Raw genomic sequence first — 26799 nt, forward strand, 5'->3', positions numbered from 1 at the left:
ACGCCGTTGTCATGGTAACATAGGGGCCGAAGTGACAGCTAAGAAACGAAGGAAGTATGCATAGGGACGCCAGCTGCGATCATGGTATCTTCCCAGGTCGATATATTGCAAATACGTTTGTGTACATGACTCATAAATTGATGGAAAAACTGAAACATCGCTACCTTATGATGGCGCGTGCAATATAATTGGCGGGATATCACGCGAAGTTTCTTAATGACAAACCAGTTACTGAAAAGGAAGCGACCATATTACAAACGCTGTAGAAAAGTTACTAAGTATCCTACAGAGCCATTAGTGAGCCCTAATATGGGGATACATCAACCACCTGAGCAGCTGCTGTTGACAAGGTGCTATGGTGACAGAGTAGCAGCTGTTTGTGGCCGTTTCCATGGCAAGGGCTCCTAGAAACTTGAATGCATATACGACATCGTGTCGTTTGTAATCTGATGATTACTAATGATACGAACTTATTAGCTTTGCGATTCTCCTATCTGATCTTCAGTATTCTTCTATAGCATTAAATTTTAAAAGGTTCTAATGTTATCTTTGTGATTCTGTTATTATCCTTGTGACTGTAGAGGCTAGGTTTGGAGTGGTAAGGTGTAACGCTACCAATGAATTCACTAACAGTTTCAGATGTAAAGAATTCTTCCCAGAGGTTCACAAATTTCAGTCACACATTTTTACTCAATAAATAAACGACTGCCAAAATAAATCTCAGTTTAACTTTAACGTGCGTCCACGGTTTACCAATTTCTTTTAGTTAATTTGTTTGAAACAGCAAAATTTACATTCTGGAGTCAAACTACAACAGTTAAAGACTCTCCAAATTTAGACATGATCAAATAACGCAATCGAAACAACAATAATTGTCACAGAAAGTACACAAAAAAGAACGGCCCTTTGCAGAGACCAATGGGTTCTAACACAAGTCCGCAACATTACTAATATGGAACACAAGGCAACAGCTTACGATACAGCCAACATAAAGTACAATAACGATAACTTCAGGTTATTGACACCTTAACTAGTATTTAATAAAGAGTAAATTCCAAATTTGAAGCAATTGACGCTGGCGCCGGAGCGCTTAACAAGAAATTCAGTAAGACAAACTTTAAAGTAATTATCTGACCAGCACAGGTCTCTACCCGACAAAATTCACCGAGCGCCAACGAATTCAAATACTCTTTTGGTAGTGGTGGGATCTGAGGATGGCAGTAATGTGCCGCCGAAACCAGTCGTGTGAGACAATAAAGACATTCTCAAGATAAGCTATGTTGGTACTTTTTATCATGTATATCATCAGCTGAAGTCCCTCGTCCATGCAGTAGGATGGACATCCATTAATTGTGTAATAGTCTCCAAAGTGAATATGGGTGCAATTTCCTGCGCCACATAAAGGAAAGGACTACCCCGATCTTGTGAAATGACCCCTGTAGCTTCAGAGACTTACTGAAAGGACATTTCCGTAACTGATTTTAATGGTGTAGCTATGATTCAGAATTTCGTTTACATAAGCTACAGTAGAATTCCCAAGAGTGGGATAGAAATTCCACTTTTAAACGCAGAGGTGAGAGCGGATAAATGGAAAGACTACTTTGAATGCTTCTGTGAAGGGAAGAAGAAATTGAAGTCGATATGGAAGACAAACAGGATCAATGTTGAAGTCATAATTTAAAAGTGCTCTGGAAGACTTGAGATCAAATGAGGCAGAAGGGACACATAACATTCCATCGGAATTTCTAAAATAATTCAGAGAAGTGGCAACAAAACGACTATTTAAGTTCATGTGTTGAATCTGTGGGACTGGCGCCGTACAGTTTGACTTTCGAAAAATATCATCCACACTATTCCGAAGATAGCAAGAGCAGATAAATAAGAGAAATATCGTACAATCAGCTCATACATCCAAGTTGCTGACAAGAATAATATACAAAAGAATGAAAAATAAGATTTAGGATGTGGTAGACGACGGTCAGTTTGTCTTTAGGAAGATTAAATGCACCAGAGAGGCGGCTCTGAAGTTGCAATTGATAATGGAAGCAAAACAGAAGAAAAATAAAGATACGTTCATAGGATTTGTCGACCTGGTAAAGAGTTCGACAGTATAAAATAGTTCAAGATGTCCGAAATTTTTAAGAAAAATAGTGGTAAACTATATGACAAAATGTGTAACATACAATATGTGAAGAACCAAGAGGGAATGATAAGACTGTAAGACGAAGAATGGCTTTAAAAGGATGTAAGGCGGATGCAGTCTTATGTCCCTATTGGTCAATCTCTTCATCGAAGAAGGAATGACAGAAATAAAAGAAAGGTTGAAGAGTGAGATTAAAATTCGGAGTTAAGTTCAAAAAAATGTGTTCAAATGTGTGTGAAATCTTATGGGACTTAACTGCTAAGGCCATCAGTCCCTAAGCTTACACACTACTTAACCTAAATTATCCTAAGGACAAACACACAGATCCATGCCCGAGGGAGGACTCGAACCTCCGCTGGGACCAGCCGCACAGTCCATGACTGCAGCGCCTAAGAACGCTCGGCTAATCCCGCGCGGCTCGGTGTTAAGTGATATCAATGGTAAAATTCTCTGATGGCATTGCTATCCTCAGTGAAGGAGAAGCAGAACAGTAGGATCTGTTGAATGGATTGAACAGTTCATTGAGTACAGAATATGGACTAACTCGTAAAAAGACGAAAGTAATAAGAAGTAACAGAATAATAACAGCAAGAAACTTAACAACAGGATTGGTGATCAAAAAGTAGATTCAGTTAAGGAATTCTGCAACCTAGGCAGCAAAATAAACCATGACTTGCGGAGCACGGAGGACGTAAACAGCAAACTAGCACTGGCAAAAAGGGCATTAATGGCCACAAGAAATCTGACAGCATCAAACACAGACATTAATTTGAGGAAGAACTTGTTGAGAATAAGTTTGGAGCTCAACATTGTATGGTAGTGAGACACGGACTGTGGGTAAACCAGAACAGAAGAGATTAGAAGCATTTGAGACGTGGTGCTGTAGAAGAATGTTGAACATTAGGAGGGGTGATAGGATAAGGAATGAGGAGCTTTTCCGCCGAATAGACGAAGAAAGGAATATATGGAAAACACTGATAAGAATAAGTGACAGGATGTAGCACATGTGTTGAGACATTAGGGAATGATTTCCATGGCACTATAGGTAGGTGTAGAGGGGAAAAACTGTAGAGAAAGATAGAGATTGGAATACACCCAGCAAATAATGAAGGAAGTAGATTGCAAGTGCTACTCTGAGATGAAGATGCTGGCACTGGAAGGGAATTCGTGGCGGGCCACATCAAATTAATTCGGGCTTCGCTAGTAATACGTCGTCTGTCCTCCAAAGACTCCCATGAACGTTACCCAAGTATGTCTATCACACTTTTATTTGGGTAGTATGCCCCTGTTACGAATAGCGCTCTCTGGGCTCATTAGTCTGTTGTCATCCTTTAAGCGCTGGAAAAATGCTCTAGAATCTGTCGCGCTGTGGTCTTTTAAGCAATTTCCTTTGTGAATGCTTCACACGTTCCCAGGTTCCTTCCAAAAAAATCTATGTCGTCTCTTTATCTTCCCCAATACTGATTCACAAGATCGTCCCATTTCATACCACTTCTTAGTATAAGCCTTATATAGACAGACGATACGACGTGTTCAAGATATTGACCACTGATGTTGTAATCGGATACTAAATGGTCCTTTCTCTTTGTTACCTTGCATTTATCAGTATTTAAAGAGAACTGTCCTTTATGAAGAGGAAATTGGTTGGTCTTCCTGCATTTCTTACTATCGTTGATGAGGTTACCTGCATGCAATGACATGGGGTACCACGGACAGGCAACAGCGCGACCAGTGTGGATAGTGGAAGATAATGTGCCAAATAACTGCGAAATAACGTCCAGTAGCTAATGTTTAACAATTACAGCCAGATGCAAAATTACCGCTGATTATGCGGACGATCACTTGCTACACACTATCTTTGAGCAATTACTGAAACGCGCACATACAAACAGTCCACTCGCAGACGATCTATTGCGTGACATTCAAAATAAGAAGACATAGAAGCGAAATGACTACTGATTATGAAGGACGAGTTCTTGATATAGACTGTCTTCTAGCAATTACTTAAACACATACATATAAATACTTCAGTCCCAGATGATTTATTGCTTGGCATTCACAATAAGAAGGCTTAGTCTGGAAAATTCTCCTCGCATAAAACACAGTCCTTTCTGTCTAGAACACATATTTTCTAATTGTAAGCATACTCCATTTAAAATTTCCAGAAAGAAAAAAAAATGTTGGAGTAATGGCTACTGCACCTGTCAAAAGCAGAGTAAGTTTGGAAGGTAGGAGACGAGATGTTGGCTGAATTGAAGCTGTGTGGACGCGGTCTGAGTCGTGCTTAGGGAGCTCAGTCGGTAGAGAATTTGTCCGCGAAAGGCAAAGGTCCCTAGTTCGAGTCTCGGTCCGGCATACAGTTTTAATCTGCCTAGAAGTTTCATATTAGCGCACACTCTACTGCAAAGTGAAAATTTCATTCCAGAGTAATTTATTTTATAATACTCATAGGAAAAAGACGTTATTTACCATACCTTCCATCCAGCAGCTAAGTTTTCTGTCACAACAGAAATTTAACACATGTCCCTCAAGTTTCGGAAATGTTACAAGATATGATGCAGGTTTCTCATTCATCACAAAATTCTCGGAATGACATATGCCTTAAGGTACATGCCACGGAGAAATCGGGTGAAACAAGCTTTATTACACAAGCAAACAACATCGATGTATGCAAAACATAACCTAGTTACAGAGAATGTATAAAAATAAGTACACCTATTTTCAGCCTTTCTTCGAGATATGTGAGTGCATTTATACTCTTTATCACACGGCAGGTACGATTCCGAAAAGAAATTCAGCAATTATTTAGCTTACAAAACCGTAAAATAATTCTCTCGCTTTCAGAACAACCACAGAGTGACCTCCTAAATCATGGCTGATAGTAGGGTGTGCCACCACAGGGAACGCTCAAGGACGTGTTGCGACAACCTATCTATGTATTGTCTGCTTCTTTGCCTGCAGAGAGCTGCACCGTCAGCGAAAATTTTAGTAGTGATTTCTTCCCTTCGTCATACGTCATTATTTACATCAGGAGCATAAGAGTCCTATCACGCTTACTTGAGCCACACTCAACGTTACTTTCGTTGCTGTTGAACATTCACCACGTTTCTGACTAAATTATGTTCCTGACGTATTTCTGATGTATTTCACTAGGACATTTGTTCTGCGTGGTGCGTAGGAGAGAGCCCGCCGTGGAACACCTGCGCTCAGTTCCCAGGCGAGTTGTATTTTACTCTGTTGGTATCGTATCTCAACTACGGCGTCCTCCTAGTAGATTTATGATGTCTCTGACCTTGTTACGTTCACGGGAAGTGGGCTGAGGTTAACGCAGTTGACTGACTGGCTGGCGAACCGCTCACTGTAAGCGGCGCGTCACCTGGGATGGATGCTGTCGGCTAGGCTCGCCGTAGAGTGACGGCATCGTGACTCACAGCAGTGGCTGGCTGAAGGCGCTAGCTCACGCTTCCGTCTGTTGTGGGCGGTTACAATAAAACCACCTTCACATCGATAGCTATGTTTACGTAGGGTGAAGCAAAGCCCACAGTAATTGCCGTATTACATTATTTCATTTGCTTGGTTCTAGTATGTTATGTATCATGCCGGATGGTTGTAATTAAACTTTCCCTATTTAACGCGTTATAACATGTAAACTAACTATCGTACTAGTACAACTCTTGGTAGCATTAATGTCCAGAGAATAGGGGTGCATGATTTGCATGCGTTACAGCGCCACCGTCCAGTTCCACTATGACCTCCAGGTGCCATGTTCATTCATCGAGATTCATAGTCTCACGCTCCTGACCATTCGCAGTGTGCTTTTTGATGTGCCAACATGATTGTTTCCGTTTTATAACGTATTAAGTAGGCATAGTTTCATTATAAACACCCGGTACATCACTGACACGCTAGCCTTCCTTCTGTTATTGTCGTGGAGCTGGATATTTTGTAACGTGGGACGCCAGCGTACACCGAATAATTTCGTTCTTGCTGGGCTCCACCTCAGAAGAATTCAACATACGCTCTACTGACTTTTGAGAGAAGAAGAAAACCAAAAGAGGCATCAGAAATAATACCACTCACAAGAAATAAATGAGACCTACAGCCATTTGCCGCACTTGTTAGAAGAATGCACTTTTTATTCAGAGCCATTTTCTAATGTCCTAATCAATCGTTGCATTCAATCGGATAGTTGCACAGTCTATATCAGATGCCATTCTGATACTAGTTGTGACTCTTCAAATTTCACTATTATAACTTTAAGAAAGTTGGGTGCGGCATAACTAAAAAGGTGGCTTTATTGGCCAAACCTCGTTTAAGTTTTGCTGATGAATCTCGATATCGAAACAGTTCAGTAGATGGAACTGCACTCCCCCTCGCCCATCCCCATACAAATATCGTAAGCAGTTTCGATTGCCCCAATTTGTTCAATTTTTAGAGCGAAGGTTGACACCATTGACAAAACCAATGATTTTCCATTAGTTCCTACGTCGTGATTCTTCGGCGCGTCGAAATGAGTATTCCATGAAGAGCACAGAGTGCAGCCAACTGCTCGTGGTGGCTCACGTCGGAACCAACGATGTCTGTCGCTTTGCCTCGGAAGAGCTGCTCTCTGGTTTCGAGTGGCTAACAGAAGTGGTAAAGGCTGCCAGTCTTGCTTAGGAGATGGAAACAGAGCCTACCATTTGCAGCATAGTCGTCAGGACCGATTGCGGACCTCTGGTACAGAGCCGAATGGAGAGTCTGACTCAGAGGCTCAGACGGTTCCGCGACCGTGTAGGTTGCAAATGACTTGCGCCATAGGGTGGTTGGGTTTCGGGTTCCGCTGAATAGGTCAGGACTCCACTAGACGCATGAGGCTGCTGCACGGGTAGCAGGAGCTGTGTGGCGTGGACTGGGCGGTCTTTTAGGTTAGAGGGTCTCGGGGAAACACAAGAAGGCCTCCAGTCTCAAAGAGTGCAGGTCGAACACAGGAAGAACGTAGATGCAGGAACATCAGTATAAGAGTTGTAAACTGTCTTAGCTGTGTTGGGGAGGTAGCAGAGCTCCAAGCACTAATAGAAAGCACTGATGCTCAAATCGTTATAGGTTCTGAAAGCTGTCTAAAGCTTGAGACAAGTTCAGCCGAAGTTTTTCCTAAGAACCTAACGATGTTCCGAAAGGATAGGCTAAACACGGTTGGTGGTAGCATATTTGTTGCTGTTAGAAGTAGTTTATCTTGTCGCGAGATTGAATTAGATAGTTCCTGTGAGTTTGTATGGGCAGAGATCATTGTTGGTAGCCGGAATAAATTGATAATTGGATTATTTTACCGACCTCCCAACTCAGATGATACAATTGCTAAAAGGTTCAAAGAAAACTTGAGTTTAATTTCAAACACGTACCCGACTCATACGATTATAATTGATGGTGACTTTAATTTATCCTCGATAGGTTGGCAAAAATACATGTTTAATTCCGGAGGTGAACATGAAACATCATCCGTAATTGTGCTAAACGGATTCTCTGGTAATTATCTCGAGCAGTAAGGTCATGAGCCCACGCGAACAGTGAACGGTCGTGAAAACACATTTGACCTCCTAGCAACAAATAATCCTGAGCTAATAACGAGCAACAAAGGATGTAGGGACTAGTGAACACATTGCCGTCGTAGCGAGACTGAATATTGTAGCCCCTAAGTCCTCCAAAAATAAACGAAAAATGTACCTATTCAAAAAAGCAGATAAAAGTTCACTTGACGTCTTCCTGAAAGACAACCTCCACTTCTTCCAGATTAACGATGTAAGTGTAGAAGAGAAGTGGCCTGAACTCAGAGAAATAATATCGACAGCAATTAAGAGACTTTTACCAAATAAATTAACAAACGACGAAGCTGAGCCTCCTTGGTACACAAAAAGGATCAGAACACTGTTGCAAAACAACGAAAAAAGCATGCCAAATTCAAACGAATGCAAAATCTTCAAGAGTGGAAATCTTTTACAGAAGCTCGTAATTTATCACCGACATCAATGCGAGACGCTTATAATAGTTTCCACAACGAAACTTTATCTCGAAACCTGAGAGCAAATCCAAAGAGACTCTGATCTTATGTAAAGTATGCTAACGGCGAAACATATAAATGCCCTCTCTGCGCGATAGCAACGACAGTGCTGCGAAAGCAGAGTTACTAAACACAGCCTTTCGAGGTTCCTTCACGAAAGAAGACGGAGTAAATATTCCAGAATTCGAATCAAGAACAGCTTCCAACATAAGTAACTTAGAAGCAAATATCCTCCGATTAGTGAAGCAACTTAAATCACTTAATAAAAGCAGGTCTTCCAGTGCAGATTGTATACTAATTGGATTCCTTTCAGAGTATGCTAATATAACAGCTCCACGCTTAACAATCATATACAACTGTTCGCTGGACGGAAGATCCGTACCTAAAGACGGGCAAGTTGCGCAAATCACGCCAATATTCAAGAAAGGCAAAACGAGTAATCCAAAAAATTACAGACCCATATAGTAACGTCGATATGCAGCAGCATTTGTAACGTATATTGTGTTCGAACATTATGAATTGCCTCGCAGGGAACGGTCTATTGAGACACAGTAAACACTGATTTAGAAAACATATTTATTATGTAAAACAACTAGCTCTTTATTCGCATGAAGAGTGCTATTGATAAGGGATTTCAAATTCATTCCCAGTTTGTAGATTTCCAAAAAGCTTTTGACACTGTACCACACAAGCGGCAGTAACTGACGGAAAGTCAACGAGTAAAACAGAAGTGATTTCTGGTGTTTCCCAACATAATGTTATAGGCCGTCTGCTGCACCTTATCTATATAAACGATTTAGGAGCCGATCTGAGCAGACGTCTTAGGTTGTTTGCAGATGAAGCTGTTGTTTATCGTCTATTAAACTCATCAGAAGATCAAAACAAATTGCAAAACGATTTATAAAAGATATCTGTATGGTTTGAAAATTGGCAATTGACCCTGAACAATGAAAAGTGTGAGTTCATCCACATGAGTTGTAAGGTGTCAGGCAAATCCAACACCTTCCATGAAAACCCTGATATGACAAGCAAATCCAGTAGTATGTCACATAGCTCCGAATAAATCGTGACATTAAATTAACCAAAGTAATACGAGTAACGAGTGAGCAAATGGAATACCACAGACTAACACAAGAATGCCTAAATGCATGTCATACCTTCCCACCGTGAGACAGACACAGTTCCGAGGGGAGAAATGAGAACAGAAGCCGAGAGCAGAACCGTGTTAAGTTAGAAGGCCCTACGATAAGGGGCGGACACCCACGTCGCAGCTAACCGTTAGGACCACCCCCCAGCCCATGTTAAAAGCTAGAGCCTTAGCGTGAGACTTTTTCGCGTCTCTGTTACGTCAGGACCACCCCCCAGCCCATGTTAAAAGATAGAGCCCTCCAGAAGAACAGTATAGATCTTACGATAACGCTAAAAGGACCACACCAGCTGCAAGTTTTAGCGTGAGACTTTTTCGCGTCTCTGTTACGATGCAAACTTTAAAAACATTGCCCCACCACGAAAAGCATAACGTTTCTCATTGGATAGACAGAATTTTTGTAGGCGGAGCTTAAGGTTAACATTGAGACCCTGATTGGTCAGATGAAAACACAGCCAGATAGTTCTTTTTAAACCAACTTCGGTAAATTGTAGTAAGGAGAAGTTAGGACTGAGTTGCTTCCGAGACGGCGAGGTGAGCGGAGCTGTGCTGCCCGCCGCCCCCTGACGAACACCGACAAGGTAATGAACGCACATGATGCCGTATAACAGGGCATAAAGCTTCACTCAGAACTGCAGAAGTCTCACTTGTTACACCCCCTTTTTGCGTAATGCTAGTGTCGATCGTCAATTAAAGCTCATGCTGTTCACATTTTCCACTTGAAGTAAAAAATCTGAAACGACATGATTTTTCTGTTATATAGTTATTGAGAAGCCACATCAGCCACTGTAATTTACGACAAGTTAGATAAGTAATTAAAGATAATTGAGGGTCACTGTAGACCATTTTGATAGTTTTCTCTTTTGTGAAACTTAATTTAAACCTAGATTATAGACGTGATATGGCATAGGTCATCCTTCGATCCACTGTAGAACTTGGAAACCCATTCAGGGAATTTTCGTTCACATTTTTGTTGAACGCAGTTGGTTTTTATCATCCTGTATTAAAACATTTCTTTTTATCAATAGTGCAATTTATAAACAATGTTTTGTGAGTACAATAAAAATTCCAATGGTAAACTTAACTGCTTTTTCGACGTTATTTTACCAGGTAACTAAAAATAGGAAAGCCTGAACCCCTTCCACTAAATTTGGTTAGTTTTAAGATTCTTTTACAGGGAGTGCAGTGGAGCTGACGCTGAGATCATTTAGTATTTGGTTATATCATCGCTAGTCTCACTGAACTCTTCTGAACTCTACATGTCATGTGTGCTCTGGCGGCTCCTTACCAGCAATAGGTCCCAGGTTCATACTAGTCAATTCCCTAAAAAACACACTCAGAGCGTCGTTGCGCGAAAGTGGTAGGGATACACGATATAGAACAAACAGACACCACGCAGAATGTTAGAGAGTGCTGAAACTAATCCGCTAAGCTTCAGTTGCACAATAAATCAGTCTAATCTAAAGGCCGCAAATTCAACTAAATACCTAGGAATTACAATTACGAACAATTTAGATTGGAAAAACACAAAGAAAGTGTTGTGTGTAAGACAGACCAAAGACTGCGTTTTATTGGCAGAATACATAGAAAATGTAAAAGATCTACTAATGAGACAGTCTACCTTACGCTTGTCCGTCCTCTTTTGGAGTACTGTTGCGCGGTTTGGGATCCTTATCAAAGAGGATTAACGGAGAACAACTAGAAAGTTCAAAGAACCGCAGCACGTTTTGTATTGTAACGAAATAGGGGAGAGAGTGTCACGGGCATGATACAGCATTTGGGATGAACACCATTAAAACAAAGGAGTTTTTCGTTGCGAAGTGATCTTCTCACGAAATTTCAGTCACCAACTTTTTCCTCCGAATTCGAAAGTATTTTGTTGACGCTGAGCTACATGGGAAGCATAGATCATCATAATAACATAAGGAAAAGCTCGCACTGAAAGGTGTGAGTTTTCTCCGTACGCTCTTTGAGTGTGGAATAATAGAGAATTGTTGTGAAGGTTGTTCGATGAACCCTCTGCCAGGCAGGTAAGTGTGGTTTACAGAGTACCCATGCAGATATAGATGTAGAGGTTCCGTGATTGCAGCAGAAGACGTCGACATCTTACTACGGTATTTCGACTGACAACTGTTCAGCCATCTTCTGGTGACAGGCATTCTAGACTGACGGTCCACATCTCTGAGTGTATACCGAAAATCAGCGCGAAGGTGCATGCTCATAGGTTATTGCTAAACAAGTTCTCTCTGTCGAGTTTGGCGACGTACTCGTATGCTGTATATTACTCCCTCTGACGTCCGAAGACACATGCGTTGTCTGTGGCACTGGATACGCGCCCTCTGCCGGATTGCGAGGCGGCAGAGTGAAAATTAAGGCGTCAACATAAAAGAATGTGATTGTCGCTAGACGAGTCGTTATTTGTGAATGACGTCTTTCGGAAGATGCTAAAGAAATCACCAGGTCCCATTTCTTTTCAGGCTGAAAGCCGACTTCAACATTAGTAATACTTTACACCAAACGTATTTCCACAGTTTCTTTAATGATAGAAAGAAGGATCTCATTATGGCCAAGATTTCGCTGGCAGAACAATCAATAGAGTGTTCGTTGCAGATACAATGCTCTGCTGCAGCTGACGTGTTGGATCATGTTCAGTGCACATTTCACGTACTGTTTCTGCGGTCTGACCAGTATTTGCTTTGTCACACTGGCATGGTATTCCGCAGACTCCAACATTCTTCAAAACCAAGTCATCGTTTATTGGACTGGGAAGATCACAGGTTTTTATACATTTAGATCTATACTCTGTGAACCACTGTGCAGTGCGTGGCAGAGTTTGCGTCCCATTGCACCAGTTATTGCGGCTTTTTCGCTCTATTCAATTATGAACAGCAGGAAGAACAACTTTTAAATGCCTCTGTACGCGCTGTAATTATTTTGATCTTCTCCTCACGCAACAGTACAAAGACATGAACAGTTGTAGCAAAATTGTCTGTTAGAATAGTTCTGCACAGTGTGTAGGCAACAAATGCAGTAAAATGGTATCGCTTTTGACGTCAGTAGTACAGCATAAAACAAGACATTAGCGATTCAGGTGGTAGCGGGTGGAGCCCGGTATAAAGACAGTAGGCTGTGTGCGTTGTCGCCTTCACTGCAGATAGAAAACAGACACCATTAGTGACAGTGTGTGCTATGTACACAAATTAAGATTATAGTAATGTCACCCGGAAAACAGCCATCACGAGATGAAAAAGGCAGAATTGGTGCTCACAAGGGAATGGGACGCTCTTACCTTGAAATCGCCAAGATGTTGCAGAGTTCAAGTACAGTGATTGGTAATTTCGTTAGACGGGGCACACGATATAGGTATAACTGAAAATATGGGCAAATTAGAAAGTTATATGAAGCATCGAAACGGTTACTTTCGCACAAAGGGGCGTCCACAAACCAGTTTTCTTCACAAGTTGTTGCAGATTTACGGTTTCCAGTAACTGCCAAGCTTGTCACATTTTGTCAAATGGCAAACATCTTACATTCAAGAAACGAATGCAGAAACCGGCTCTAACACCCAAATATTTAAAGACTAGATAGGAGTTTGCTGAAAAACGTATGTCATGGAATTCAAAATGGTACGAGCAGATGTCAGACGTGCCAGTTAGATTTCAGTATTATTAGCATCATCTGATAACAGAGCAGATAGTTCAAATGAGCAGAAATTCTGGTTGTGGAAGTGTTATGATTTGGGCAGCCTTCTGCGCCAAAGGTAAATCACGCAATGCTTGATTGAATACTAGAATGAAATGTAACATGTACGCTGAGACTCTAGAGACAGAATGAGGATCTAGGGAACGAAAGTCTAATGTTTCAACAAGATAATGCATCTGTGCATGTTTCTGCCACAGAAAAAAGGTGGTTGCCATGGGCTACACGTAGCCTGGATTTGAACCCCGTAGAAAACCTTTGGGGAATACTTGCAAGATGTGTTTGTCGCAATGGAGGGTAATTTGTGCTCGTATGTGAGCTGGAAAGAGAAGAGTCGGCGACAATTTCACTGGAAGATTTACAAACATCAATGCCGAAGGGAATTTTTGAGGTAATTACTAAGCATGGAGGTTGAACGAAGAACTAACAGTACAATAACACAACAGGACAGTAAGCGTCTTTATACCAGTTTCCATCTAGGAAATCTAAAAGCCTTATTTTATTATTAGTGTTATGAAAGAAACTATGTAATTCCGTCATGATGGTTTATTTCTTATGAGCATCTACTACTGTCATAATAAATTCGATAGATGTATGCAACAGATTTTGTGTTGTTAATTTTTTAGGAAGACTGCCTTTTACTGATTTCCACTACTGTACCTACTGGAGCGATATGTAGGGGGTTATAGCATATTCCTAGAGTCATCATTTAAAGCCGGTTCCTGGAAGTTTACTAGTATACCTTGTCTGATAGACGGAAACTATCTTCAAGAGTCTGACAAGAGGCTGGGAAATTACTCTAAAATAATATTTCTTACAGGGTTCTGTCTAATTTCGAAGAAATATTGCCGACATATGGGAGGAACACCCTGGACTTGATAGTTCCTTCTCCTCGTGATCTGGTGAGTGGTCACGTTTCTTCCTCCTTAAAGCTAACCTGTTCTGATGTGGAGAACATCTATTATCCTTGAACACAGGTTCCAGCTCCTTTGTAAGGCTGTTCAAATGGTTCAAATAGCTCTGAGCACTATGGGACTTAACTGCAGTGGTCATCAGTCCCCTAGGACTTACAACTACTTAAACCTAACTAACCTAAGGACATCACACACATCCATGCCCGAGGCAGGATTCGAACCTGCGACCGTAGCGGTCGTGCGGTTCCATACTGTAGCGCCTTTAACCGCTCGGCCACTCCGGTCGGCTGTAAGGCTGTCTCCGTTAGACGCAAGATGTGTCCGTCGGTACCATCCTTATATCCGGTTCCTTCACAAAGTTACTCGGGGCTGTCTAACTCGCTACTGGTTACAGTTTCTGTGGCGGAGGCAGCGGCGCCTACTACGTCACTCTCCGCCTGAAACAGCGCTGCGCGGTTTCCTGAACCGCTTCCTACGCGGAGGCCCGCCTATAGCTGTCCCTTACGTGACGCATCGCCGACTGGGCGTTGGCGGACTGTTTACTTCTCGCACGGCCACTCAGCCCGCATGTGTGTCATCTGACTCACCACGGCCCGGTGGGAGAGGCGCTTCCGCAAGGAGCGGAACTGATGTCAGGCTGACACAACAGATATCTCCTGCTATCTCCTATGTCAGTTAAGTCATGGTCCCGAAAGCAGCTGTTCAGGACACTCACCGGCAGCCAAATATGGCACAGTTACAGAAATACGATATTTCTATCGTTCTACAGAATGTAGCCAGCACACTGACACAAAGTTAGAGACGGGTGTTCCAGGTGCAACCTGCCGCCCAGAGCGGGAACTGTATACACAATTTTCGAAAAGAAGAAAGATTGTTTGTCGTCTTTTAATGGCGAAATCACTCAAAAAAACCAGAAATTTCGTTTCCCCACTTCTTTCTCATTCAAAATTTACACTGAATCGCCTACGAGAGTGTGAAATCCCTAGTCTTCATTACGGGCTAGGCCATGTGACCTGTTCCGATATTGCAGAATTCGTAAAATGAATAAAACTCCAGGACCCGATGGAATCTAAATTATATTCTATAATGAATTTGGGGCTGAGTTCGCCACTCTTTAAACAATACTGTACCGCTGATCTGTCGAACAAAAGTTCATGCTCAGTAGTTAATACAGAGCACAGGGTAACGAGAAGGATAGCAGGCGTGATCCACGAAACTACTGTCCAATATCCCTGACATCCATTTGTTGTAGAATCTTAGAATATATTCTGATTTCGCATGTAGTGAGGTATTTCTAACTTAACGACATCAACCATACCATGTAGCATAGATCCGAAACGTCAATCACGTGAAGCCCAATGTAAAGTCCCGACCGACTGGAAAAAAGCGCAGGTGACGCTTGTATATAAGAAGAGTAGAAGGACGGATCCTCAAAATTACAGACCAATATCCTTAACATCGGTTTGTTGAAGGATTCTCGAACATATTCTCAGTTCGAATATAATGAATTTCCTTGAGACAGAGAAGTTGCTGCATCAGCACGGCGTTAGAAAGCATCGCTCCAGCAAAACGCAACTCGCCCTTTTTTCACATGATATCTTGCGAGCCATGGACAAAGGGTATCAGACGGATGTCATATTCCTTGACTTCCGGAAAGCGTTTGACTCGGTGCCCCACTGCAGACTCCTAACTAAGGTACGAGCATATGGGATTGGTTCCCAAGTATGTGAGTGGGTCGAAGACTTCTTAAGTAATAGAACCCAGTACGTTCTCGTCGACGGTGAGTGTTCATCGGAGGTGAGGCTATCATCTGGAGTGCCCCAGGGAAGTGTGGTAGGTCCGCTGTTGTTTTCTATCTACATAAATGATCTTTTGGATAGGGTAGATAGCAATGTGCGGCTGTTTTCTGATGATGCTGTGGTGTACGGGAAGGTGTCGTCGTTGAGTGACTGTAGGAAGATACAAGATGACTTGGACAGGATTTGTGATTGGTTTAAAGAATGGCAACTAACTCTAGATATAGACAAATGTAAATTAATGCAGATGAATAGGAAAAAGAATCCTGTAATGTTTGAATACTCCATTAGTAGTGTAGCGCTTGACACAGTCACGTCGATTAAATATTTGGGCGTAACAATGCAGAGCGATATGAAGTGGGACAAGCATGTAATGGCAGTTGTGGGGAAGGCGGATGGTCGTCTTCGGTTCATTGGTAGAATTTTGGGAAGATGTGGATCCTCTGTAAAGGAGACCACTTATAAAACACTAATACGACCTATTCTTGAGTACTACTCTAGCGTTTGGGATTCCTATGAAGTCAGATTGAGGGAGGACATAGAAGCAATTCAGAGGCGGGCTGCTAGATTTGTTACTGGTAGGTTTGATTATCACGCGATTGTTACGAAAATGCTTCAGGAACTCGGGTGGGAGTCTCTAGAGGAAAGGAGGCGTTCTTTTCATGAATCGCTACTGAGGAAATTTAGAGAACCAGCATTTGAGGCTGACTGCAGTTCAATTTTACTGCTGCCAACTTACATTTCGCGGAAAGACCACAAAGATAAGATAAGAGAGATTAGGGCTCTTACAGATGCATATAGGCAATCATTTTTCCCTCGTTCTGTTTGGGAGTGGAACAGGGAGAGAAGATGCTAGTTGTGGTACGAGGTACCCTCCGTCACGCACCGTATGGTGGATTGCGTAGTATGTATGTAGATGTAGGTAGACATGACATTCTACCAGGCAGTTAGGTAGATGCAGCATTCCTCGATTTCCGAAAGACATTTGTCTCAGTGCTGCACTTATGCTTGTTATCAAAAGTACTTTCCTGTAGGGTACCATGCCTGTTTGTGACTGGACTGGGGAGGGTTCCTTGGTGGGGAGGGAGGAGGCATCATGTGATCTTGGACGGAGATTTATTTATTTAGCGTATGGCAAGTGCAAATCACCTTTATAGAGAAATAAGCTGCTACAATAACTTTATAACTTTGGCACTAAGAGACAAGACATAAAGAATTAAATACAGTTATGTCATGAACAACATATATATAATTACAAATTAACATTTAGGTTTTAAATCTATTGAACTGCAATGATGTGCCGGATCGTCTGCTTCTCAGCGCCGCAGTCGCACTTTGGGGATGGTGCTCTTCCCCATTTGCGTAGAGAGTCCGCACATCGACCGTGACCTGTCCTGATCCTGTTGAGGATGGTCCAGGTTTTACGTGGTAAGCCAGAGCCTGGAGGTCTGTTCGACGGTTTCAGTAAGGTGTTTACCTGTGGGGGTGCTCATTCTTCCCATTCCACTTTCCAGCGTTCTTCGAGACAGAAACCATTTTCCTCCAGATCTTTGGCCCTTATAAGATGTCTAGAGCGCAATCTATCTCTGTCAATGCCATTGCTCAAAGCGTGAATCGGAAGTTGCGGGTTGTCTTGTATTTTTTTTAAATTCTATGAGAAGCGCATGTTCTCTTCGTAAGTGAGGTGGCGGTATGTGGCTCAGTACAGGTAGTCAGTGAATGGGGGTTGATTTTATTGTACCTGAAATAATCCGCATAGTTTGGTTCAGTACTGCGTCAACCATCTTGGTGTGAGCGCTCTTTAGCCAAACAGAGTAACAGTACTCTGCCGCAGAGTAGATAAGTCCCAAAGCAGAGCATCGCAACGTAGAGGCGGAGGAGCCCCAGCTGGTACCACATAGTTTCTGAATGATATTGTTCCTAGTACGGATTTTTGCAGCAGTGTTGATGAGGTGTTATTTGTAGCTCAGGTTTCTATCTAATGTCACTCCCAGTATTTTGGATTTTTATTATAAGGCAGAATATTGTTATCAAAATATATCTTAAGGCGTCTGTTAGTTAATTTATTATTCAGGTGGAAACACATAGCCTCAGTTTTAGTTGGACTAGGTTGTATTCTACATTCACGAAAGTACGTTCCCAGCAAGGACAAGTCGCTTGTCAGGACAGTCTCAGTATACTCCATATCTCGATGTTGTGTAGCTATGGCCCAGTCATCTGCTTATCCAAACTTTCTAGGTTTAGTATTGGGCATATCGGCTATATACATGCTGAAAAGTAGCGGTGCCAGGACAGATCCTTGGGGCAAGCCATTATTGAACTTCATTGTTTTGCTCCAATAATTTCCAAGTATCACCTGGAATGGTCTGTTGAAGAGCATCTCGTTGGTAAGGTTAGCCATTTTCAAACATGGCACGATGCGGAGCAGTTTGTAAATCAGGCCTTGCCTCCATACAGTATCATAAGCCGCTGTCAGGTTTATAGATACCATGGATGTTTTTTCATGTCTTGGGAAGCCTGCCTCGATGTAGGAAGTTAGTGAGAGGACTTGATCTGTGCAGTTCCTGTTTGGCCGGAAGCCTGCTATTGGACGGAGAGTCATCGACAGATGATTTTAGGTGTGTCCCAGTGAAGTGTGTTGTAAGCCTTGGTATTCATGTTGTATGTTCATGACCTTACAGACAGTGCTTATGCAGATGATGCCGTTATCTACATTGAAGTACTGTCTGAAAAAAAGCTGCACAAATATACAGTCAGATCTTGAAAAAATTTCAAAGTTGTGCAAAGATTGTCAAGTTGCTTTGAAAGTTCATAAATGTAAAATTGACCACTTAACAAAATAGAAGTATCCCATGCCTAAAATATCAGTGATTTGCAACTGGAATCGACAAATACGATAAATAACTGAGCGTATCACTTTGTAATTATGTGAAATGGAACCTTCTCACATGCTCAGTCGCAGGTAAAGTTGGTTACAGACTTCGGTTCGTTGATAGAATATTTGGGAAATGCAATCAGTCTACAAAGGAGATTGCTTAAAAATTACTGTTGCGGACCATCTCAGAATATTGTGTGGGACCGATACCAAGTGAGCCTAAGAGGGAATACTGAACGTACATTGAGAAGGGGAGTACAAATGGTCGCAGATTTGTTTGACCTGTGCAAAAGAGTCACTATAATGCTGAAGAAACTAAACTGGCAGTCACTTGAAGATAGACGTAAACTATCCAGCGAAAGCCTGTTTACAAACTTTGTAGAACCGCTTTTAAGTGATGACTCTAGGAATATACTGCAAATCTCTACTTATCGCTCACATAGGGATCCAGCTCTCCATATATGAATGGAACGGGAAGAAAGACTAATAGCAGGTTCAATGGGAAGTACGCTCTATCACACACTTCACAGTCGTTTGCGGAATATTGACATAGATGGAGATGTAACAGCCTACCTCTTTGTGGGGCGCCCGACACTACTTCTTCCTGAGGCGTATAACGTAGAGATAATTTTTGTAGCCTATTGACCTCTCTCAGCTCATATTGGATCAACTTATTTTGATACTCGCTAATTTCTGTTGCTACATTGTGGATGGCTTGTCGTTTTCTGGTGAGGTCCTTTCGGAGCAGCGTTAACTGCATGCAAGAATGTCATTTCTGTAGGCCTGATATGGGATTCATCACTGCGTTTTCCCGCCCATGTCTCACCCCTGTACAACAGGGCTGAAAAAGCCATTGCTTTTTAGAATTTTCTTTCCTTATGGTGTGTCCTACATCTACATCTACATCCGTACTCTGCAAGCCACCTGACGGTGTGTGGCGGAGGGTACCCTGAGTACCTCTATCGGTTCTCCCTTCTATTCCAGTCTCGTATTGTACGTGGAAAGAAGGATTGTCGGTATGCTTCTGTGTGGGCTCTAATCTCTCTGATTTTATCCTCATGGTCTCTTCGCGAGATATACGTAGGAGGGAGCAATATACTGCTTGACTCTTCGGTGAAGGTATGTTCTCGAAACTTTAACAAAAGCCCGTACCGAGCTACTGAGCGTTTCTCCTGCAGAGTCTTCCACTGGAGTTTATCTATCATCTCCGTAACGCTTTCGCAATTACTAAATGATCCTGTAACGAAGCGCGCTGCTCTCCGTTGGATCTTCTCTATCTCTTCTATCAACCCTACCTGGTGCGGATCCCACACTGCTGAGCAGTATTCAAGCATTGGGCGAACAAGCGTACTGTAACCTACTTCCTTTGTTGTCGGATTGCATTTCCTTAGGATTCTTCCAATGAATCTCAGTCTGGCATCTGCTTTACCGACGATCAACTTTATATGATCATTCCATTTTAAATCACTACTAATGCGTACTCCCAGATAATTTATGGAATTAACCTCCCGGCATCCTACTAATTGTATCACAAATTTTAAAGAGAATCGAAGCCGGTCGTCAATTTCAAGGTTATACCTATACGTGAACTTAAGCGCAGCGTATTTGAAGTGTATGACCTGTGCGTCGTCTGGCACGATCTTAATGCAGAGTGCTCTGACGGAGCCACTGTCTAAGTAAAAATTTATGGGCTATTGGTAACGTGTTCTCAGTCGAATCCGCTTTAGCTACTAAGGAATTTACGTGAACGCCAACTGAAGTAAACCGTATTCTTAAACGTTATATGCTCTTTCAGTAACATGGGAAATACTGTATGAACAAATGATACACAACAGTTTTTATTTATTCGCAGAACTACCGTGCATAACCTACAAACTTAGGGTGCACAAGTAAACGATTCTTAACAAATAAAAGATCGTGTACGACTTGTGGTTCTTTATATTTTGTCGGTGTCGTCCTGAAACATCTTGCACGCGTCACAAAGCTAAGTGGGGAGCTGTTTCCGCTACGTGTTACCGCAAATGACGGAAGTGATGTCAGGTTGCTGAAGTGATGCTACAGAGCGCTCCGAATATCTCCAACCTCGCTAACGTCATGGTGACCGAAACAGCTTTTTAAGGCATTGTCTGACCGGTGACACAAGAAACTCGGAAACAGAATAATGTCAGAGACAGCAGGGTTGGACTCCACTGTGGAGCACTGCCTGATTATCAGCTCCAGCCTGGTTACTCATACAATGGTCAGAAATGTGAATGAAAAGTCTCTGACAGTGTATCCCAGAAATGATACGATAGCCGGGGTGGTAATCATTAAAACAAAGGCGTTTTACTTTGCGATCATATCTAATCATGTATTTACAGTCACCAAATTTCACCTACGAAGCCAAAACATTTTTTTAACTCCGACCTACATAGAAAGAAATGACCCTCGTCACAAAAGAGAAGAAATCAGATATCGCATTCCGAGATTAAAGTGTTAATTTTTCTCACATGCTGTTCAAGAGCATACAGTCAAGGAATAATCTGAAAGCGCATATGTCAACTTCCCGTCAATGGAGTGTGGACTGTAACCGTGTAAGCATAGAAATTTAAAAGCAAATTTAGTTTATGTTTTTAGAAGCATATGTCCAGTATATAGATTACAAAGTAAAATATTTGACAATTTTTTTGTAAATTTAACTTTAAGCAATACGTGATTATACAAAACATTTGTAACGAGCTCAGGCATCATTTGTAAGGGGAACAGCTACCATTAGAAATTAAAGTTGTAGAGCAGCCACAAATCGTCTACAACTTTCCGTTATTGAAATATTTACTCGACAAACTCGGGTATCTTCAGAACTTAAGGGGACATTGTACGTGAAATTCGTTGAAATTTGATATTTGCTGTTTTCCACTCCTTAATGTACTTTGGACTTTCCTGAACATTTTGGTACATAATACATTAAAATCAGACAATTGTGAGACCTTCAAATAATATTTCGAATGTTGACGTGTGACTGTCAAACATCGTGGCTACGTATATACTGCCACAGTTGAGCAGCCACACCTTGGGAACTACACAGTCTAGAAGGCTGTGAAATGCTTTGTTTTCTGTAGGACATATCAAGAAAAGGATGGGAACACGTCTGCATAACCTAAAAACCAAGCTGGGTAACACAAAACTGTTTGATGGCAAGACAATAAAATGTGCTGGAAGACTAACGGACAAAGTAATTGATGAATTACAGGAATATTGTGGGAAGGCCATAAGAGACAACTGTGACAATTTTGACAAGATGAAAGGAGCTGTGTGGAGCACTTTCTTTCATCGAATATCAATCGATGTAAAGCCATGCCATACTTTGTGTCCATCTCCACCAAACACTTGGTGTAAATATAGGCAAGCTGAATTTTTTGGCAACCTGTCTGAATTTACCCATAAAAATTTTCTTCCTTTGGCAGTAGTGGAGACAATCAAACCTATTTACGGAGAATGAGATTTTCACTCTGCAGCGGAGTGTGCGCTGATCTGAAACTTACTGGCAGATTAAAACTGTGTGCCGGACCGAGACTCGAACTCGGGACCTTTGTCTTTCGCGGGCAAGTACTTTACCAACTGAGCTATCCACACACGACTCACGCGCCGACCTCACTGCTTTACTTCCACCAGTACCTTGTCTCCTACCTTCCAAACTTCACAGTAGCTCTCCAGCGAAAGTAGCAGAATTAGCACTCCTGAAAGAAAGGATATTGCGCAGACATGGCTTATCCACAGCTTGGGGGTTGTTTCCAGAATGAGATTTTCACTCTGCAGCGGAGTGTGCGCTGATCTGAAACTTACTGGCAGATTAAAACTGTGTGCCGGACCGAGACTCGAACTCGGGACCTTTGCCTTTCGCGGGTAAGTGCTTTACCAACTGAGCTACCCAAGCACGACTCACCCCCCCCCCCCCCCCCCCGTCCTCACAGCTTTATATTTAGGGAGATTTGGCAAATCATGAGCTACTAAAGAAGTGGTTACATGGGTAGACCCAGAATGTGAATGAGTCCTTCAATAATGTTGTGTGGAGCCGTGTGTCTAAAAATGTTGGCCTTATGACTCTAACATTAGCAATGTCTGATGCTGTAATAACTTTTAATGGTGGGAACTATGAAAGACTTAAGGTTCTGGAGAAGTTAGGGGTAAGATTTGGACAGAACACAGCTAAAGGACTGCGGGAATTGGACGAGCTTTTCGTACGTGAAGCAGAGTTAGCTGCTCAGCAAATGACAAAAGTAGCATGAAAGAAAAGGAGGAGGCAAGCACTGGGCTATTGTGACACTGAAGAAAACACAGACTATGGGCCAGGGCAATTCTAGTGCATCAAAGACGCAGAAATTTAAGTCTGTATAAGAATCTGTAACTAAAAAGTTTTAAATCTGAATATCTCTGTACTACATTTTTACAATAAACAACCCGTTCTCTAAAAACGTAATGATGGTAGAGACATTAAATTTTCACATTAAGCCAAGTGTAAGATTCGACACATATGGAACTAGAATAATTAAAATATCCTGAGTTGTTTCGTTTTCATGTTCATTTATATACAAAATTCTGTCAAAAATTTGAGTGTTTGAAAAAAAATGATAACATACCCCACAATACAATTTCAGTAATAACTATAGTTCAATGTATCTAGAAAGGTGCATTCAATAATTATGGAAAATTGTAGGTTGGTGTCTTAAAAAGTTTCCAAGATAATGGGTCACAAAATTTGAAAATTTAACACTGGTGGCATAGGAGATACAATGTCCCCTTAATTAGCCACGGCCACACATCTAGTGCAGTCAGAAATATTTAAGGTGTGGCCCTTGGATACTGAATTTCTTAAGATGATCGCGTCTGAAGAGTGAAACATGTCAATTAAGGAATATTAAATGCGACTTGTGGCTGCTGCACAATTTTAAAACCGTATTTGCATTTTAACCTCGAGTTGAAGGCGTAAACAAATACATCATCTTATCTCACTCTACGACAACCCTACGTGGCGGTGTTAAGGGTGCCTTCCCCCTCAGTATTTCTTCCCAGTTAGTAAGCCATTGTCTACCTAGTTTCGTGGAAATTGTTCCAAGAGTTAAAAAGTTATGCTCCCTGTGTCACCCCTTCTTACCACTACCATTACCCCTAGAGAAATACAATTCGAATTGTCATCAGTCACGCAGAATCACTGACAATTATAAATCCGTCTCTAATACAATTCTTTTTCAGTTTTTTCACAAGTCACGCCATTCATATGCCCACACTATTAATAACCGCGCCACGGATGTCTTAAGTGCAAAATAAACTACGTGATCAAAAGTATCCGGACACCTGGCTGAAAATAACTTACAAGTTCGTGGCGACCTCCATCGGTAATGCTGGAATTCAATACGGTGTTGGCCCACTCTTAGCCTTGATGACAGCTCCCACTTTCCCAGGCATACGTTCCGTCAGGTGCTGGAAGGTTTCTTGGGGGATGGCAGCCCATTTTTCACGGAGTGCTGCACTGAGGAGGGGTATTGGTGTCGGTCGGTGAGGCCTGGCACGAAGTCGGCGCTCCAAAACATCCCAAAGGTGTTCTATAGGATTCAGGTCAGGACTCTGTGCGGACCATTCGATTATAGGGATATTACTGTGTAATCACTCCGCCATCACCATCCCCGAATTGCTCTTCAACAGTGGGAAGCAAGAAGGTGCTTAAAACATCAACGTAAGTCTGTGCTGTGGTAGTGTCACGCAAAACAACAAGGGGTGCAAGCCCCTCCATGAAAAACACGACCACACCAAAACATCACCGCCTCCGAATTTTACTGTTGGCACTACACGTGTTGGCAGATGACGTTTACCGGGCATTCGCCATAGCCACACCCTACCATCGGATAGCCACATTGTGTACTGTGATTCGTCACCCAACTCAACATTTTCCCACTGTTCAATTGTCCAACGTTTACGCTCCTTACACCAAGCGAGGCGTCGTTTGGCATTTACTGGCGTGATGTGTGACTTATGAGCAACCGCTCGACCATGAAATCCAAGTTTTCTCACCTCCCATCCAAATTTCATAGTATTTGCAGTGAATGCTAATGCAGTTTGGAATTCCTGTCTGATGACTGGCTATTACACATTACGATCTTCTTCGACAGTCGGCGGTCTCTGTCGGTCAACAGACGAAGTCGGCCCGCACGCTTTTGTGCTGTAAGTGTCCCTTCACTTTTCCATTTCACAATCACATCGGAAACAGAGGACCTAGGGGTGTTTAGGAGTCTGGAAATCTCGGGTACAGACGTATGACACAAGTGACACCCAATCACCTGACCACGTTGTCTAATGACCACTGAGGTCTCTGATTTGAAGTACCTAGCAGTAGGTGGTAGCATAATGCACGTTATATGAAACACGTATGTCTTTGGGATGTCCGGATACTTTTGGTCACATAGTGTATATTTTGCCATATGGTGAATCATAAATATACCAGGTTTGATTTCTGTTTCTCCATGCATTTAAAGATTTGCTTGCATGTCACCCCTCCCACTTCTCTAGACCCACTTCTATCCCTAGGAGTAAGGGGTGTCCTCCTCTCATACTTTTCTTTTAACAGACGGTAAGTTCTACGTTTATTAAGCTTACTTGAAATTCTTTCAGTTATTTTACAACAATACTGGAAAATACACTGCTTTTTATTCAAACAGCGACTAAGGGATTTTACTTAATGTGTTTATGCAGAACAGAGTAAATATACATTAAAACTGTATGTGTTTTGAGGTCATACAAAATGCGAAAGTTATTACAGAGAGCTATCACTTCTGTTAGGAGCAACAGTGTGGAACTTCGTGGTCGTATCGAACTGGGCTTGAATGACAGATGCGGAAACCTCATCCCATGCTGCTTCAACTGTGCGCCAGAGTTCATCATTCGTAGTGACTGGCGAGTGGTGGCGTTAGGGCGTCAGTGTCTCGGCAAACCACGCCCAGATATTTTCAATTGATGAGAGATCTGCAGAACTTATTGGTCAGGGGAACAGTCGCACGCCCTCTGTGAGAAGGTCGGTTTGAGCAACACAGGCAACCCGTGATCTTGCCTTATCTTATTATTAAAGTCTTTGCAAATCAGAGGTGATCGTGTTGTGTACCAAATGGCCTGTGTGACGATGACAGATATAGTCTAGTCTTCATAAGCGGTAAATGAAATGCCGTGTGACGAGGGCCTCCCGTCGGGTAGACCGTTCGCCTGGTGTAAGTCTTTCGATTCGACGCCACTTCGGCGACTTGCGCGTCGATGGGGATGAAATGACGATGATTAGGACAACACAACACCCACTCCCTGAGTGGAGAAAAATCTCCGACCCAACCGGGAATAGAACCCGGGCCCTTTGGATTAACAGTCTGTCGCGCTGACCACTCAGCTACCGGGGCGGACTTCATAAGCGGTTACGCACCTGATGGTGCTGTGTGCGGAAGCGGGACTAGCGACTGAACATACCACCGTCGGCGCGTCTCTCTCTACTGCACATGAAGTGGAAGTGCAACAATGGTAACCGTGCTGACATTCAGACCTGCTCAAGACGTCGTCCGTGTGGACACTCGTCTTGCTGCTAATAAGCCCATTTCCTGGTGCATGACTGTACACGGCCTAACAAACAATACATCTGTCCCAGCTCTGGTGCTAGTCACGTGAGACCGTTGAAATCTAGCATGGCGTTGAGTGTCAACCTACTGCACCCATCGACTCGATAGTCACATGACCGTGGTGGGGTTTCGACCACTGCCAGTAGCAACACCGCGGAACGATAAATCGATGTCTCGATACCCTACGAACCCGCCACTGTGTAATTCTGAAACGCACTAGTTCTCCTTCTTACACGAGGCATAACACGATCTTCTCACGAACAACCAAGCGTAATTTCTGAATGAGAAATCAGCTGCATGCTGCCTACTTCGTGCAGTTTCGCTGAAATGCTAATCCCGCAATACATTTCTACATCTACATCTACATGGATTCTCTGCAAATCACATTTAAGTGCCTGGCAGAGGGGTCGTCGAACCACCTTCACAATCCTCTAATATTCCAATCTCGTATAGCGCGCGGAAGGAATGAACACCTATATCTTTCTGTACGAGCTCTGATTTCCCTATTTTATCTTGGTTATCGTTTCTCCCTATGTAGGTCGGTGCCAACAAAATATTTTCGC

At 42.4% G+C, this 26799-nt stretch overlaps 1 protein-coding gene across 3 annotated transcripts in view; it reads left to right on the forward strand.

Moving 5' to 3' along the window:
- LOC126335031 (adhesion G-protein coupled receptor G2-like) overlaps nt 1-26799 on the forward strand; it is a 181135-nt gene that overhangs the window by 117041 nt on the left and 37295 nt on the right. The gene's annotated exons all lie outside the window — the stretch shown is intronic.

The sequence above is a fragment of the Schistocerca gregaria genome, chromosome 2 (assembly GCF_023897955.1).
Source record: "Schistocerca gregaria isolate iqSchGreg1 chromosome 2, iqSchGreg1.2, whole genome shotgun sequence".
Taxonomy (NCBI): Eukaryota; Metazoa; Arthropoda; class Insecta; order Orthoptera; family Acrididae; genus Schistocerca; species Schistocerca gregaria.